The sequence below is a fragment of the Pongo pygmaeus genome, chromosome 6 (assembly GCF_028885625.2).
Source record: "Pongo pygmaeus isolate AG05252 chromosome 6, NHGRI_mPonPyg2-v2.0_pri, whole genome shotgun sequence".
Classification (NCBI taxonomy): Eukaryota; Metazoa; Chordata; class Mammalia; order Primates; family Hominidae; genus Pongo; species Pongo pygmaeus.
Window position 1 is genome coordinate 40,770,886 of NC_072379.2, and position 18,392 is coordinate 40,789,277.

An 18,392-nucleotide genomic window follows, 5' to 3' on the forward strand; every position below is an offset into this window, starting at 1 on the left:
GCTGCCTGCCCGGGTGGCCAGCTTTTATTCCCTTATTTGGCCCCGCCCACAACCTGCTGATTGGTCCATTTTACAGAGAGCTGATTGGTCTATTTTACAGAGTGCTGATTGGTCTGTTTTTACAGAGTGCTGATTGGTGCATTTACAAACCTTTAGCTAGACACAGAGCACTGATTGGTGCATTTTTACAGAGTGCTGATTGGTGCTTTTACAAACCTTTAGCTAGACACAGAGTGCTGATTGGCGCATTTTTACAAGTGCTGATTGGTGTATTTACAATCCTTTAGCTAGACACAGAGTGCTGATTGGTGCGTTTACAATCCTTTAGCTAGACAGAAAAGTTCTCCAAGTCCCCACCTGACCCAGAATCCCAGCTGGCTTCACCTCTCACAATCATATGACCTTTCTGCTAAGAAAAAATAGTCATCTTACTTATTGCAGTAACCCTCTCAGAGCATAATACTGAGAAAACTCTGATCCCATAAATAGCAAAACCCACTGCCAATGAATGGGGGCAACCATGCTCCAATAAATCTTTGTTTACAAAAACGGGTAGCTGGATGTGGCCCCTGAGCAGCAGTTTGCTGACTCCTACTCTGAAGGGGATGGGTCCCCCCAGAGGGTGCTGCTGCCTCTCCACTGTAATTTGTTTTGCCCCGGCTCCCGCACCCCTCGACCTGCAGAGGACGCAGGTGCACTCCTGTTTCTCGCTGACAATTGCTCCTGGCTGAACCGCTCTTCTGTTAGTGGAGTCCCTCACCCATTACTGCTCATTGCTGCTGCTCTGCCCTCCCCCGGGGCCACTCCCCTTCTTTCCTGGGTGATTCTAGCTCCAGTGCCTCTGTCATTTTCTCCAAAACTCTGGCTACCTTAATTCTTGTCTACAAGCCTGTCCTATCTGACCTCCTTTTCTTCTTAACCTTCTTTTCTCCCAGGACCTTGTCCTGCACCCACCTCGGCCTTCCACTCCCAGACTTCCATGAGCAGTAACTCCAGCCCTGCCCTGACAGGATCTCATCATGGACCCCACTCTCTGATTACCATGCCCTGGCTTTCCAGATCATTCTTTCAGCCCCATCAGCATATATGACACATTCATCTTACCACAGTCTGTTGCCCTGGACTTTTTGGTATCTTCTCTTTTCTCTGAGTGGAGCTTAAATTTCCTTTGCTTTCTGACATTTCCATTGCCAGAAGGAGCAGCGGCGAGGTTCTTGGGTTCCAAAAGGTGTAGTATGAAGAGGAAGCACGAGAAGCCTGAGTACTTACACCCGGGGCGCCTGGTCAGAGCATCACACCCAGGGCCTGTTGCACCTGAGAACTAGCCCAGGTTTCGGAAGAGAAAGTCCTGCTTTCTGACGTCCACAGGGCGCAGGGGATCTGAAATCCCTCTCCTCTCGGCACCCCGCCCCCTGCTCCTCTCAGGCTGTAGGTGCATCCAGTGCCTGGGCGGGTCTCGGGAGCAACCCTGTACCCCAGCCTTCTCACCTCTTCCCGCCCTCCCAGCATCTGCTCTGCCCTGGCAGCTGTTCTGCACTTTCCCTTCCTCTATTTAAACACCTTTCACTCCCCTAGCATTCTGTGCAGACAACAACAGCAACATTGTCCACTCATTCTTTTTCCTTTGAACTGAGAACTGAGTGGTGCCTCCACTCAAAGAAATAAGCCCACCCGAGCTGACCGAGCTGACGGAGCCGGCCTCGGTGATGCACCGGCCGGCTGCTCTGTGGCTGGCAATGGCGAGACTGCGCCTCTTCCTTCCTGGAAAAGACCAAACTTGAGATGGAAATGATTTATTTAGGCCCATGCCTGTCTTCCAGGTGATTACGGATTGCTCTACCGTGTGAGGATTTGCCTAGACACTTGGGGGCTTGCTTGGCAAGTGGACTTCTCTCACCTCTCAGTTGCCCAGCCCTTTACCCACGCATGCATGTCTGGAGACACTGACTGGGCAGCAAGACTGAGCACAGTGAACTGTGTCTCCCGAATGATGTAGGGCAGTGTTCCTCCTACTGAACCTACAGCACAGACTTTTGTAGGGCGGGGCATCCAGAATCAATCTTGAGCTGGGTGCTGGCACTCTGGATTTTTAGGAACTCAGGTTTATTCTCAGTGAAGCTTCCTCTCACCCCAAGCCTTTTGCATCTTCAACTTTCACAAAAGACCTTTGAATTAATCAGACACTTCCCTTCCTCTGGTAGCCAGCAATCAGGTTTGAGATCCAGAAGGCACTTCCTGTTGTGTGCAAGTTTTACAAATATTCACCACACACAGCTCCCAATACACATACCACACAACACAACACACACCAAAACACACACACATCTCACACATACAACACATATACAACACACAAAACACGGCACACAAACCACACACAGTTCACAACACACACCTCACACCCCTCAACACAACAAAACACACATACTACAACACACACACCACAACATACAACATACACAACACACACATTCTACGCATCCCATCCACACAACACCCATAGACCACCACAGCACACACAGCTCACAACCACATACCATACACACACAGCACACACAAAACACACACACCACAATACACGCACACACCACCTTCCTCTGTGCTTCCTGCTTGCTAATAACCTTTCTTGCTTGCTTGCTCCTCACCATAAAATACTGAAGGTGGTAGAGACACAAGAGTCTGCTGACTGCACCCATTCATTACACAAACAAAGAAACCAGAGCATTTTAAGAGGGAATGACTTGTCCGGGGCCGCGCACCAGTTGCTAGGGGACCGGACATGAATCGGGCCCTCAGATCCTGGGGAGAACACAGCGGTTGGAGGCCATGTGGGCAGTGGGGGACATCACAAGGCTCCCAGCTTTTGTGGGACACTTGACAGGTCTGCACCAAGTGCCACTGAGGCTGGAGACTGATTCTCTGAGATGCCCTGGCAGGTTTGTCCAGAGGGGCTTGTCATGGTTCAGTCTGATGCTGGGCTTTGGCTGACATGAGTAAGCTCGTCTTAAAAGCTCCCCTTAAAAGAGGAATCAAGATCATGTTGCACAATAGCCAGAGGCAAATGCCCTGTTGCTCTTTAGCAGATGCACGCCTGGGACTGAGAAAACAGCACAGCCCCATGCAGGGGATGGCAGTACCTACTGTTAACCACTCACCCTGGTTAGACAATCCCAGAGGGCTGGCCATGAGAGGGACTGATGTCACCCATTATTTGGTCCCTCAGCCTCAGGAGCATACCAAGAACCTGTGGACCAGAGTGGTGTTGAGGGTCCCACTCTGGCTTCAGAGAGATGTGGGTTACATCTGGTTTTGCCTGTGACTCTGTGTGCAACCTTAGACCCTCCACACAACCCCACAGCACTCCTGTCTCTCATCTGTGAAATCATGAACTTCTAGGAGGTCTGGGAAGATGCAGTGAGCAGTTCAAGTTCAATGGGAGCTTCATGTGCTGGGACGAGGGCTAAGTGCTTGACATGGAGCCCTTCAGTTCATTGCTTAGTTTTGTTTTTTAATGTTTCCAAAAAAAGTTTAAAAAAAAAAAAAAAGAGTAGCACAAGAAGTGCCTGTGTGACCAGAACCCAGCCTGCAATTCATCAAACCTTCTGCCATGATGTCATTGTTTCATTGCAATGTGTGGCACACCAGTTATATTCCTGGATGCCCTACATGACCCATTCCTCTCCTACCCTCCACAAAGGTGACCACCTTCCGAAAATTACTTTGCAGCTTTGACATGCATGTTCCCCTTCTTTGAAGACTTTGCAACTCTCCGTAACAATATAGACTATTGTTTTCCACCCCTACTGTCTTTGATATAATGAACATATTCAGTAACTTGCTTTTCTTGCTTATTCGATGTTTCTCAAATGTACCCATTGTGATACCTGTGCTGGGTTCATTCCTCTTGTTTGTGGCACAGTCTGCCAGTGTCTGAAGAGAGCTCTCTGCTCACTGAGGGACGCGTGCTCTTGCAGACCATGCTGTACTGTGCATTCACTTGTGTGTCTCATTACATGTCTGCACTGGAACTTCCCTCAATGTAGACCGAGTAGTGGGGTGGGTAGATCACAGCAGCTTGGGAATCTGCAGCTTCACTAGGTTTTGCCTACTTGTTTATCAGTGTACTTGGGTCAGCCCAGGCCATTACTCCTTCACCTGCAATGTGGCACCACACACAATGCCATGAAGGCACAGCAGAAAGAGAAATCAACCAGAAGGCAGAAAACACAGGTCCATGGAGACATGGAGATGCACAGTGGGAAGGCACTTTGAAGGAGATTTAGAGTGACACTCCCAGCCTTTTACACTTTAAATTATAAATAGGAAATGCTAATATTTGTGAGAACACAAGAATAAACAAACAAGGATGACTGCAGCTAAAGGCAACTGGTCTCAGAGCTCTGGTTCCCTGACAGCCTGCACAAATAGACCCAGGGTGAATATATGAAAACACATTGAATTGTACACTATACAAGGATAAATTTTATAGTTTGTGAATTACATCTCAATTAAACAAACTGTAAAAATCTAGGCACACAAAATGAATCAATAGATAAGCTGAATTTCATATACATATATTTTAATTTGTAATTGAAAACCATCTCGGCCAGGCACGCTGGCTCACACCTGTAATCCCAGCCAGCACTTTGGGAGGCCGAGGCAGGTGAATCACCTGAGGTCAGGAGTTCAAGACCAGCCTGGCCAACATGGAGAAACCCCATCTCTAATAAAAATATAGAAATTATCCGGGCGTGGTGACACATGTCTGTAGTCCCAGCTACTCAGGAGGCTGAGGCAGGAGACTAGTTTGAACCTGGGAGGCAGAGGCTGCAGTGAGCCAAGATCATGCCATTGCACTCCAGCCTAGGTGATGGAGCGAGACTCCATCTCTCAAAAAAAAAAAAGAAAGAAAGAAAGAAAGAAAACATCTCCATGTGATAATCGAGGCATGGGTGGTCACTGCTTTCCAAGACCGTGTCAGAAAAGAAAAAATGAGCTTAGTTCTAGGGAAGAGCTGCACAAGCTGCTTTGCACTTGAAATACAAGTGCAAATGGTGTGCCTTTAACTCACAGAGGGCCAATCTTGCCCACATCCCTTCATAAAATTCAATGACTAGTCTAGTAGCAACAGCCACCTATGCTTCAACGCAGCGAGCACTATACTTCCACATGTGCAAGGGGCCTGTGAGCATGAAAAGAATGGTCTGGTTCCAGGTAAGATGGAGCAAGAACACTCCACCCTGTCTTTCCCACTGAATGCAGCAATAAAACCAGCATGAAATGCATGGAGCAGATATTTGAGGACTCTAATAAGGAAATAGTAGCAAGCAAATTGGGAAGGAAGACCAGAATTCTAAATTCTAAGCTACCTAAGTGGTAAATTTCCCATTTTTCCTCTGGTAGATCTCCTGACCCAGAGCTGAGGCATCCCCGAATCTAGAATTGGGCCCCGGAGCTCAGAGAAATTTCTAGGATAAATCCTCTGGTTCTAGTTTGAGAAACAAGAAAGGAGCTAATCCCTCAGAGACAGCAGAGGAAATTCCCCACTTTTTCTTTTTGTTGTCTCATATCCCTGTCTTCAGATAACCCCATAGTAACAGAGTCAGTGACAATTACAGGGGCAGGTACCTAAAACCCTGAGGGGCAAACTCCCATTGCTTTTTTTCCCATCAGTCTCCTGTTGCTTGCATAGACATGGGCACAATTGTGGGACGTATACAATAGTAATACCCTTCCACCCAGAGTGAATAAGGCCACAGCTTTCCAGTTAGAAGACAAAAAATAGGGAGCTCAGGAAACTGGAGAGCTTGTGAGACATCATGAAGAAGGAGGACACTGAGAAGTCAACCCCATAAAGTCGTTTATGAACTCCTGAGCTCACACTGAAGTTGCACTGGCCACTTAGTGATGCATATGCCGGACAAATCCCAACAGTACTGCAAAGGCTTGGAAAATGGAAAGGGCATTAAAACCATAGCCTAAAGGAGGCTGGCCAGAGCTGGCGTAAACTCAACTGAGTAAATGGCCTGCTAGAATAAAAATAAGAACTTTTTAAAAAATTTAAACAAGACCCAGAGTCTCATAACAAAATATTTTAAATGTCCAGGGAAGAATCCAAAATTATTTACAATACCAAAAAAGTCAACCCAGGTGGGAAACATCAGTCAACAGACACCAATGTAGAGATGACAGAGGTATCAGAATAATAAGAGAAAGGCTTTCTGTAGCTATTATGAAAGTGCTCTGAAAAGTATGGAATAACAATCATGAAACAAATACAAAAATATAAAGTCTCACAGTGGGAGAAAATCTTCACAATCTGTACATAAAGCAAAGGTCTAATATCCAGAATCTACAACAAACTCAAACAAATCAGCAAGAAAAAAACAAACAATCCATCAAAAAGTGGGCTAAGGACATGAATAGACAATTCTCAACAGAAGATATACAAACGGCCAACAAACATGAAAAAATTCTCAACATCACTAACGATCTGGGAAATGAAAATCAAAACCAAAATGCAATACTACCTTACTCCTGCAAGAATGGCCATAATCAAAAAATCAAAAACAGTAGATGTTGGTGTGGATGTGGTGATCAGGAAACACTTTCCACACTGCTGGTGGGAATGTAAACTACTACAGCTACTATGGAAAACAGTGTGGAGATTCCTTAAAGAACTAAAAGTAGAACTACCATTTGATCCAGCAATCCCACTACTAGATATCTACTCATAGGAAAAGAAGTCATTATACGAAAAAGAAACTTGCACACACGTTTATAGCAGCACAGTTCACAATTACAAAATCATGGAACCAACCCAAATGCCCATCAATCAACAAGCAAGTAAAGAAACTGTGGTATATATACGATGGAATACTACTCAGCCATAAAAAGGAATGAATTAGTGGCATTTGCAGCAACCTGGATGAGATTGGAGACTATTATTCTAAGTGAAGTAACTCAGGAATGGAAAAACAAACATCATATGTTCTCACTGATGTGTGAGAGCTAAGCTATGAGGATGCAAAACATAAGAATGATACAATGGACTTTGGGGACTTAAGGGGAAGGGTAGGAAAAGGGCAAGGAATAAAAGACTACAAATAGGGTATAGTGTACACCGCTCAGGTGATGGATGAACCAAAATCTCACAAATCACATTATAGAACTTACTTGTATAACCAAACACCACCTGTACCCCAATAACCTATGGAAAAAATTTAAAAACTTTTTGCATGAAAAGTAATAGAAATTATAAAGAAGGACCAAATAAAATGTTTAGAACTTCAAAATACAATAACCAGAGTAAAAATTTCTCTAGATGTGCTCAGTAGCAGAATGGAGATGAATGAGTGTGGGTGGCAAGCCACCCAGGTGCCAAGGCAAGAGACGGGGAATGAGGAAAGAGTCAGTGAACTGGATGATAAATAAATATTATTTAATCAGAAAAAAGAGGGAAAAGATAAAGAAAATGTTGACAGAGACTCAGAGACCTGTAGGTGATACAAAAGACTAACATTCTCCAGATGAAAAGAGAAGGAATGTGGATTAGAAAAAAAAACTTGAAGAAATATTACCCAGAAATGTCTCAAATTTAATCAAAGACATAGACTTGCATAATAAAGTAGCCTAACAAGCCCCAAAGAAAAAAAATAAAGAAAATAATAGTCAACTGAGAGTTGTGTTTCTAGGAAAAATATCATTCAGAAATAAAGGTGAAATTAATACATTCTCAAGTGAAGAAAAACAAAGAGGATCTTGTCAGCACATCCACTTTAAACAATTACTAAAGGAAGTCATTCAAACAGAATGGAAGTGTTATCAGAGGGAAACCTGGAACAATCCTAAGTAAATAATGATAAATAAATGAAGATCAACAGAAATAGTACACATCTAGGTAAATATAACAGACTATTCACGTCTTGAGTTCTTTAAAATAAATGTAATACTCAAAAGCAAAAACATCATCTGATGGGATTTTTTATGCATAGGGATATAATCCATAAAACAACTACAACATAAAAAGGGGAGGGTAACGGAACCTATAAGATGAAAAGATTGCAAATTCCTCTTTAAGTGGTGAAGTATTGATTCTAACTAGACTATCAAAGGTTAAGTACATCTTTTGCAATTAAAAAAAAAACAACTAAGAAGAAATTATGCAAAAAGATAAAGTCAAAAATAAATCAGAAAATTAAAAATGTTATATTTAAACAAAAGGCTCAAATAACCCTGCAGAAGGTTGAAGAAAGAAAGCAGACACACACACACACACACACACACACACACACACACACACAGAGGACAGGAAAAAAAGACTGATCTAAATATGCAATGAAAATAGCAATAAGATTTTTTTAAAATCTAAAAACCCTCTAGCAAGATTGACAAACAAAAGAGAGAGAACATACAAATTGCCAATGACAAAAATAGAATAGGAGATATCACCACAGATCTTGCAGATAGTAAAAGAATAATAAGTGAATACTACAACAACTCTACGCACATATATTCAACAACTTAAAAAACTAGATCAGTACTTTGAAACCACAAAATACTAAAACTCACCCAAGATTAAATAGAAAACTCATACTGTTATTATTTATACATGAAATTAATAGTTTAAAACCTTTCAAAAAAAGAAATCTCCAAGTTTCAAGAGTGAACTCTAAAGAGAAGAAAATTATACAAATTATACATATTGTTTTCTAGAAAATAAGAGAATACATCCCATTTTATTCTACGAGGCCAGGATGGGCTTTATAACAAACTAAAAAATTATACAATTTATATATATAGTAAAACATTACACTGTACCCCATAAATATATTGTTTTATTTGTATTACAAACAAAATAAAACCAAAAAAGAAAAACATAGACCAATATCCCTCATGAGTATACCAACAAAAATCCTAAACAAATTCTTAGCAAATCAAAAATAGCAATATGTATTTTTTAAGTTCCACCATGATCAAGGGGGTTAATCCTAGGAAAGTAAGGCTGATTCAATATTCTAAAATAAATTAATGTCATTTATTATATTAAGACTTGATATAAAAAATATTATCATATTAATTGATACAAGAAAAAAATTGACAAAATTCAACATCCAAACATGATAAAACTTCTCATCAAATTAGAAACAGTAGAGAACATCCTCAATTTAATAGAAGCATCAATAAAAATTCTACAGCTAGCATCATACTTTATAGCGTAAGCATGAATGCTTTATCACTAAGATCAGGAACAAGGCAAGGTTGTCCTTTCTCACAGCTTCTATTAAACACTGTATTAGAAGTTCTAGCCACTGCAATAAAGCAAGGAAAATAAATGAGTCAGAATAATTAGAAAGGAAGAAATAAAAGTGTTTATATTTGCAGATGGTATGACTCTCCATGTAGAGTATCTCAAAGAATCTACAAAAAATACAGAATAAATAGATAAGTGTAGCAAGGGCATAGGTTACAATGTCAACACAAAGAAAACTCTATCATATTTCTGTATACCAGAATGAGCAATTGAATTTTTAACTAAAAAAAATCATTCCAAATAGCTCCAAAACATAAAATATTTAAGTATGAATGTAATGAAATACCTATAAAATTTTTATGCTAAAAACTATAAACTCTAATGAAGTAAACTTTTAAATATCTAAATATATAAAGATACACACCATGTTCATGGATTGGAAGACTGATAAAGATGTTACTTCTCTCCAAATTTATATAAAGACTTTACCCAATTCCAATTAAAATCTCAACAGAAAATTTGTAGATTAAAATTTATATGAAAAGGCTAAAAACAACTAAAATAATTTTTAAAATGAAGAATAAACTTGGAGGAATCACACTATCCAATGTTAAAACTTACTATATAGTAATCTTGATTACTGTAGTAATTGAGACAGTGAGATATTGATAAAAGGACAGATAAATAAAACAATGGAACAGAATAGAGTCCAGAAATAAACTCACACAAATAGAACAATTTTATTATCGATGACAGGCTCAAAAGAAGTTGAATGGGGAATGATAGTCATTCAATAAATTATGTTGTAACAAATAGACATCTATATGCAAAAAACAACCCTGACAAAAACTTTGTACCTTATAAAAGTTAACTCAAAATGGATCCTAGGTCTAAATATAAAATGTAAAACTATAAAACTATTAGAAGAAAATATAGGAGGCAAATTCTATGATCTGAACTTAGAGATAACACCAAAAGCATGATCCATAAAAGAAAATAATATTAAATTATATCAAATTCAAAAGTTTTGCTTTTTAAAAGACACTGTTAAGAGCCTGAAAAGACAAGCTACAGACTGAAAGTATTTGCAAATCACAGATGTGACAAAGAATTTGTATGCAGAATATATAACTAACTCTCAAATAAAAGAGTAAAGGGGAAAATGTTCAATTAAAATCAGTTAAAATACATGAACAGACACTTCACCGAAGAGAATATACAAATGGCAAATAAGCACATGAAAAGTTGTTAAAATTCATTACCATTACAGTAATGAAAACTGAAACTGTGGTGAGATGCCACTACATACTTACCAGAATGGCTAAAAAACAAACACAAATTTTGACAATCACATCCCTATGCTGAGGAAAATACAGAGCAACTAAAACTCCCATATATTCCTGTGAATGCAAATGGCACATATTCTGAGAAATGATTTGGTGGTTTCTTATAAAGCTAAACATACACTCACCATACAACCCAGCAATTGCATTCCTACATATTTACCTTGGAAAGTGGAAACTTATGTTTGCACACACAAAAAAACCTGTACACAAATGTTTATAGTAGCTTTTCCATAATTACTGAACACTGAAAATAACCCAAATGTTTTTCAATGGGTGAATAGATAAACAAACTATGCTATTTTTATAAAACAGAATGCTAGTCAGCCATAAAAAGGAATTAATTACTGATATATGTATCAATGTGATAAATCTCAAAGGCATTATGCTGAATCAAAATAAAAGCCAGTCTCAAAGGTACTATATGATTCTATTTTCATGATAGTATGATTCCATTTTCATGACATTTTAAGACCGTCATGAAACTATGGTGAGACAGAACAGATCACTAGTTAATAAGACTTAGGGGAGAGGTAGGGATGTGATTGAAATGGGTCAGCATAAGGGAGGTTTTGGGGGTGATGGAACTATTTTGTATCTTGATTGTGGTGATAATTACCACATGCACTAATTTCTTAGGGCTGTCTAACAAATTACGACAAACTGGGTGACTTAAAAGAACAGAAACTTATTCTCTCACAGTTCTGGAGGATATAGGTCTGAAATCCAGGTGATGGGAGGGCTGTGCTTCTTTTGAAGGTTCTAGGGAAGAATCCATCCTTTACTCTTCTGGGCTTTGGGGGACTGTTGGAAGTCTTTGGCTTTCCTCAGCTTGTAGCTGCAACATCCCAACTTCTGCCTCCATCTTCACATGGCCTTCTTCCTTCTGTGTGTCTGTGTGTCTCCAAACTCTTCTTTCCCGGTAAGGAGACTAGTCATTGAATTTAAGACCTACTATAATCTAGTATCACTTCATCTTAACTAATTACATCTCCAAATAGCCTAGTCCAAATAAGGTCACATTCAACACATCTTTTGGGGTACCATTCAATGCACTATGGTCTACCCTTGGAAGTCCCCAAAAATTGACATGTGTCTTACATGTGCAATATATTCACCCCACCCCAACAACGCTAGAACCTACTATGACATCAACTCTTAAAGTCTCATTTAAGTATCATCACTTCAAAATTCCCGAATCTCATCATCTAATTGTCTAAGTAGCCCGGATGGGTGATATTCTGGGTATGATCCAACCTGGGGCAAAACTCTTCTCCATCTGTGGACTTTCTAAACTAGAAAACATGTTATCTGCTTCCAAAACACAATAGTGGGACAGGCATAGCATAGGGAGTCCCATTCCAAAAGGGAGAAATTGGAAGGAATAAAAGATTTATGTGTTCCAAGAAAATTCAGAACCTAGCAAGAAAGATTACATTAGGTTTCGAGACATAGCAACACTCCTCTGTTACTTAATGCTCCACCCTCTGGGTCTGCAGAGGCAAAATCAAAACAAAACAAAAGCAAGCAGAAAAATCAAAATTTCCTACAAAGAAAACTTTGGTCCAAAATGGTTTCACTGGTGAATTCTACCAACCATATAAAGGAAAAAATAAGAATTCTGCATATCTCTTCAAGAAAAAGACATTACAAGAAAATTACAGATCAATGTCATTCATGAACACCAATGCAAATTTTTTTTTAGAATTTTTTTAAGTCTAAAACACTAAGTTCAGCAATATATTTTTTAAAAGAATAGAATGATACATCCTGATCCAGGTGTGTGTAGTCGCTCTATCTCAGGAATATAGGAAGGTTTAACATTCAAAAAATTAATCTGTGTAATTCACCAAATTAATAATCTTAAAAGCAAAACTATATGATCATTTTATCTATTCAGTAAAAGCATTTGACATAGATCAACATCCATTCCTGATCAACAGCTCTATCTGCAAAATAGAAAGAGAAAGTAACTTTCTTATCCTGCTAAATGTCATCTGTGACAAACCTACGGCTAACATCATGCTTGATAGTAAAAGACCAAATGCATTCCCCCTAAGGTCAGAAACAAGACAAGGATGTCATCACTGTTCCTCTGAAACATTATACTAGAAGTCCTAATCAGTGTAATAAGGTAAGAAAATGAAATAAAGGCACCCATATTAGAAAGAAGTAAACCTGTCTTTATTCACAGATGACAAAACCCACAATAAAACTACAAAAACTAATGAGTGAGTTTTGCATGTTTTCAGGCTAAAAGATCAGTATCCCACAATCAACTGTGCTCTTATATACTAGCAATGCAAACTTAGAAGTTTAAATCTTTAAGAAATAGTATTTACAACAGCACCAAAAATATGAAATACTTAGGAATATGTCTGACAAAAGAAGTGTAAGACTTATACACTGAAAACTACAAAACATTGCTGAGAGAAATGAAAGATGTCCTAAATAAATGAACACACATGTCATGCTCATGGGTATGAAGACTCGGTATAGTTAAGAGGTCAATTCTCTCTAAATTCATTTTTAGAATCAATACAATCCCAATCAAAATTTCAGTAACCTTTTCTGTAGAAATTTGAAACCTGATTCTAAAACCCATACAGAAATTCAAAGACCTAAAAGAGCCAAAACAACTTTGAAAAAGAACAAATGTGCGAGAGTAGCACTACCTGATTTTAAGATTTATAATAAAGCTATCATAATGAAAACTGTAACCGTGGCATAAAAACAGATGGCATAATAAATAGATCAGAACAGGGTAGAATGGAATGGAATGGAACGGAACGGAACGGAACGGAACAGAACAGAACAAAATAGAATAGAATAGAATAGAATAGAATAGAATAGAATAGAATAGAATACCAAAAGCATGATTCATAAAAGAAAAAAATGACAAATTGCACCATATCAAAATTAAAATCTTCACTTTTCAAAGGCCTCATTAAAAACTGAAATGACCAGCCACAGAATAGGAGAAAATATTTGTAATTTACATGTCAAGTAAAGAAGGACTTATATCCAAGATGTACAAAGCATTCTCAAAATTCAATAAGAAAACAAATGTCTTAATTTTTTAAGTGGGCAAAAATTTTAACAGACATTTCACCAAAGAAAATATACAGGTAAAAAAATTAGCACATGACAGCTGCTCAACATTCTTTGTCATGAGGCCAGTAACAAATTAAAACCAAGATGAGATGCCACTACCCATCTAATAGAATGGATAAAATTAATAACACTGTCCATATCAAGTATTGCCAAGAATGTGGGAGAACTGGAACCTGATATACTGCAGATGAGGATGTAAAATGGTACAATACACTTTGAACATTTTTGAAAACACCAAACACACACACACACACACACACACACACAACACATATTTCAAATAAAGCATATATATATGCTTTTTATTTATATATTAAAAAATCCAGACATTCCACCAGCAGGTATTTACCCAAGAGAATTGAAAGCATACATCCATGTAGAGATTTCCACAAAAATATTCAAGAGATTTCTACCCAAATATTCATAGCAGCTTATTTCTGTTTAATAGCCACAAAAAAATGAAAACAACCCAAATGTCCATTAACAGATGAATGGATAAACACACCGTGATATATCCATCCAATAGAATTCAACTCAATAAAAAGGAATGACCTATTTACACATGCCACAATAGGGATGAATCTCAAAATAATTATGCTGAGTAAAAGAAACCAGGAGAAAAAAAGTAGATGCCATATTATCTCACTTACATAAAATTCTGGAAAATACAAACTAATCTAGTGTGACAGAAAGGACATCAGCGGCTTCCAGGAGATAAGAATGGAGAAAAGGAGGGCTCAAGATTACGAAAGGTCAAGAAGTTTTTGAGGATGATGGAAAGGTTCATTTGTATGTTAGCGATTTCCTAAATGTATACATATGTCAAAACCTATCAAATCATACACTTCCAATCTGTGTAGTGTATTGTATGTTAATTATACATCAATGAAAAAGAAAAATCTATCTCTCTGTCTATCAAACTGGAGAGGCACCATGGAATCTGTGGATTATGATCTAGGAAATCCAGCAAAAAGGGTCTGCCTCCGTCTCTCCATCTCCAGTGAAAGGGATAGCAGGACTCTCAGGACTCTTCTAGCTATGATAGAAGAGCTACTGGGAATCTTCTCCTTTCTACCTGGCCTTGCAAACCTGGAAAAGGAGCTTGAAGTGGCACCAAAGATGCCCTTGGGTAAAGACACAGGATTGACACTGGTGCCAGGGACAAACCAGCTGAATGAAAAGTGCTCCTAAAATCTTTCCTGACCCCTTTTAAGACCTCACTGGGCAGGCAAAGACCATATTAGACTCTTGGCCAGTTTGAAGACTGTATATCATGCCCACAGGTAGACTCAATTGTTAGCATGCTGACATTTGAACTAAGGAGACAAGGTATGTGGGCTGTGTGCTAGGACCCATTTGAGAATAAAACTTCTAATTTAAGATTGTTCAGGTGGCTATGTGAACACAAGGATGAACTTTAGTTTCCCATACACCAGGCAACACTGTGTCTAAGAGTTCATCCTTCCATCAGTGCTGTAAGATAGGTACTAGTGCCCTTACCTGGTCCTAGAATTGAGTTGCAGAACTTGCCCAATGTCAGAAAGCTATTGAGAGGAGAACTGAGCAAGCAGTTAAGAATAAACTCTAGTTTACTGTGATCAAAGTCCCCAGTCTCTCTCATTGTTCTGAAGTTTCAACCTTGAAGAAAAGTTGGATGTTAGACAGAGTCAGGAATTGCCTCTGTTTGAATGACCAGGAGACAGAGAGGTAGCTCTCATCATGTAAATGACTAACTGTGTAGGCAAGGGTGTGGGTGCCCACATGTAGAAGGTAGCACTATTGTGAGAGAAGGCCATGACAGGAGTGTCATTGTCCTGAGCAGAAACCTCCCTTCCATGAGATGGGCTCCCAATGTCCAGGCCCCTTCTCTGGAGCATCTATCTCCAGATTGTCTGACAACACGGGACAGCACTAACTCTGAGGAGCCCCTGTCTCTGGACCATGGATTTCCAGTGCCACAGGTACCACTGTCCCAATCCAGTACATCCAGTTACCTTCTCTTCTCTTCCAAATCTCAGAATTATGCCTTCCACAGGTCACATGCACGATGCCAACACCATCCCCTCTGAGCCCTCCCCCTCATCCCTCCAGGCACACAGAATGACTCTCTGCAGATGCCCATATTTTCTTCTTGCCTGCCTCTCTCAGCTGGACTCTCCCACATTGTTTAAAACTCAATTCAAATGCCATCACCTCTCAGAAGTTTTTCCTGACCACACGGACAGGTTTGCCATCCCTCCAGCAGGGTTATAAATGCACCCGGTGAACCTCTCTGTTTTCTCTGCTGTCACACTGCCTACCACTGTCTGGACTCTGGTGAGTCACTCCAGCCAGCCTGTGAAACCCTGCAGCTGGCACATGGAGGTGCTTAGTAATCATTCATGGACTAAGTGGACAGATGAATTCTTAATGATGTTATTTGTGAGTAAAAGTCATTTGCAGTGTTGTTAGCCACCGTGATGTTGGCAGTTGATGGTCCCCAATGCATCCCCAAGCCCAGTATACGTAATTCCGGGAGGCTCACCCAGCAGGCAATCTGATGGAGAGAAAATTAGGTTTCCTGTCCCCACCAATACTTCCCCTAAAGGGAAAAAAAACCTGAAGCTTGAAGGGTGAGAGCCACTGAGTCCTAGCAACTGGGTCCCCAACATTGCTTGCCTTTAGAAGTTTGGCTCTTTCTGTTCCAAGTCTATTGGTGGTCAGTAAGCCTGATAGCCACACCCCAGAGGACACTGAGAAACAGTAGTGCTGTCAGAAGGAGAGAGACCCTAGGGTGGCTTGTCCAGCCGGGGTCTGAGCAGAAGAAAAGCAAGGGAGCCAGTATCACGCAGCGACAAGGTGCCCTTTAGCAGCAGGAGTGGGCTCAAAGAAATGAGTGGTTTAGGTCACCTGGTGAAAATAACGAGGCTGACCAAAGGAAACACTAATTATAATCAGGTCAGCTGGACTCCGTTAGTAAAAAGAGATCTATGCAGCCTCCTGACCTCTATTCGAATGGTTATTCGCTACTTTTGCAATGATTAGCAATTGTATGCCAAACACCTTCACAGGGGGTAAAACATCTTTCTCACTAAACACTAGTTTATGTTAAAAACTACAAACACCAGATGAATTGGAAGTTTAACAGAATTAACGAGCATGTCACAAAATTAAGTTTTATCCAGTCCAAATCCTTCCTGCAACAATTATGTTCCGGGAGGGGCAGGGAGCTTGCAGTTATCAAATAAAACTGGCTAAATAACAAAACACAATTCTCCCCGTGTCACGGCCTCAAATTTACTCTGCTGTTGCAAGATGTCATGATAAAGGTGATGGCAATCTATATAAAACATTGTTATTGGAATAGCCTTTGAAAGTTGAAGTGTGACTTAGTCTTTACGTGTGTCCCGTGGTCCCTGAGGCCGGGCTGGACGCCTGGCGCTTTGGCGCCCCCTAACCATTCGGCACTGAACAAGTTTCTCCAACTGCAATGCGAGGAGAAAAAAAAAGAACCAAGAATAAAACATATTTTTTTAATCCTTTCCAAAAAGACATTCTTTCTGATCTTCCCCTGTCCACTCTTCAGACGATAAAGCTGAATAAGAAGTGCTACACTAACCAGTGGTCAGTCCAGGCTCTGCTGCAACATTGCACTAACCAGAACTGCAGACCTAGGACCTCAAGAATTGCATTTGATGCCGAACCCAGCTCTAATTTCAGAGTCAAGGTCTCTGCGAGTATTTAAGGAACGGATGTAAACCCGGGGGATTCGTTTTGTTTCCTTCAATTTTCCAATAAAATCAGAGATCCTGTTCTTGGGTGTCAACGCAGATACTAGAAGGAGGTGATACAAGAGAAAGGAAACAGCAAGCGACGATTATGGCACGGTTTCCTGTAAACAAGGTTGAGTGTAGCCACAGCCTGCGCACTGTGGGAGAAGAGCTCATAAGAAAATGACGGTGCTGGGCCTTCGTCACCCCCGGGCCCTCCATTGTTCTTGTCTTTGGTCTCTTTTTATTTGTAGAGGTCCAATTATTTATTTATTTAGTACAAGAGGGAACGAAATTGATCTTTCCATTCTAAAAGGAGAGTATATATGTATAAAAGGAAGATGTATAGATATGGGGAAAGAGGTGGACGGGGGGAAAAGGAGAGAGGACGAAAGAGAAAGGGAGGGAGAGGGACAAGGAGAGACACTGGGCGAGAGATCGATTAGGAGAGACAGAAATGATGAATGAAGATTAACTTCACCCAAGGCTTCGTGCTGGAGGGGAATGGAGGAGCTCCTGATTTGCTATTACTACCCCAAACTGCAAACGGCTCCTTCAAGTCACCTATCCACCTCCTAAGGCAAGCGTCCAATTTCAACACCGTTCAGGAAAGTCTCCTCCCGCGGAGGTCTCACCGCTTCCCACTCCACCCCCACAAACTCTTTGGAAAAGCGCCTTGAAAAATTTAATCCTCAATCCAATCCTGGACCACCAGCGTCCTCTGTTGGTCACCGAAGGGAGGGGGTGCTCAGACAAAACTGAAGAAGCTCGAGTGCCAGAGAAGGCCGACAGGAGTTACAGCGATCTCAGCTCGCAATTGCGCCCCTGAACTTTACTAAAAAGTGTTTAGATTAGAGATAAGCGAGAATCCCAACGCATCAAAGAGAATACACTAATACAAAGTCGCCTTCAAAAAATGACAATGAAAATTGC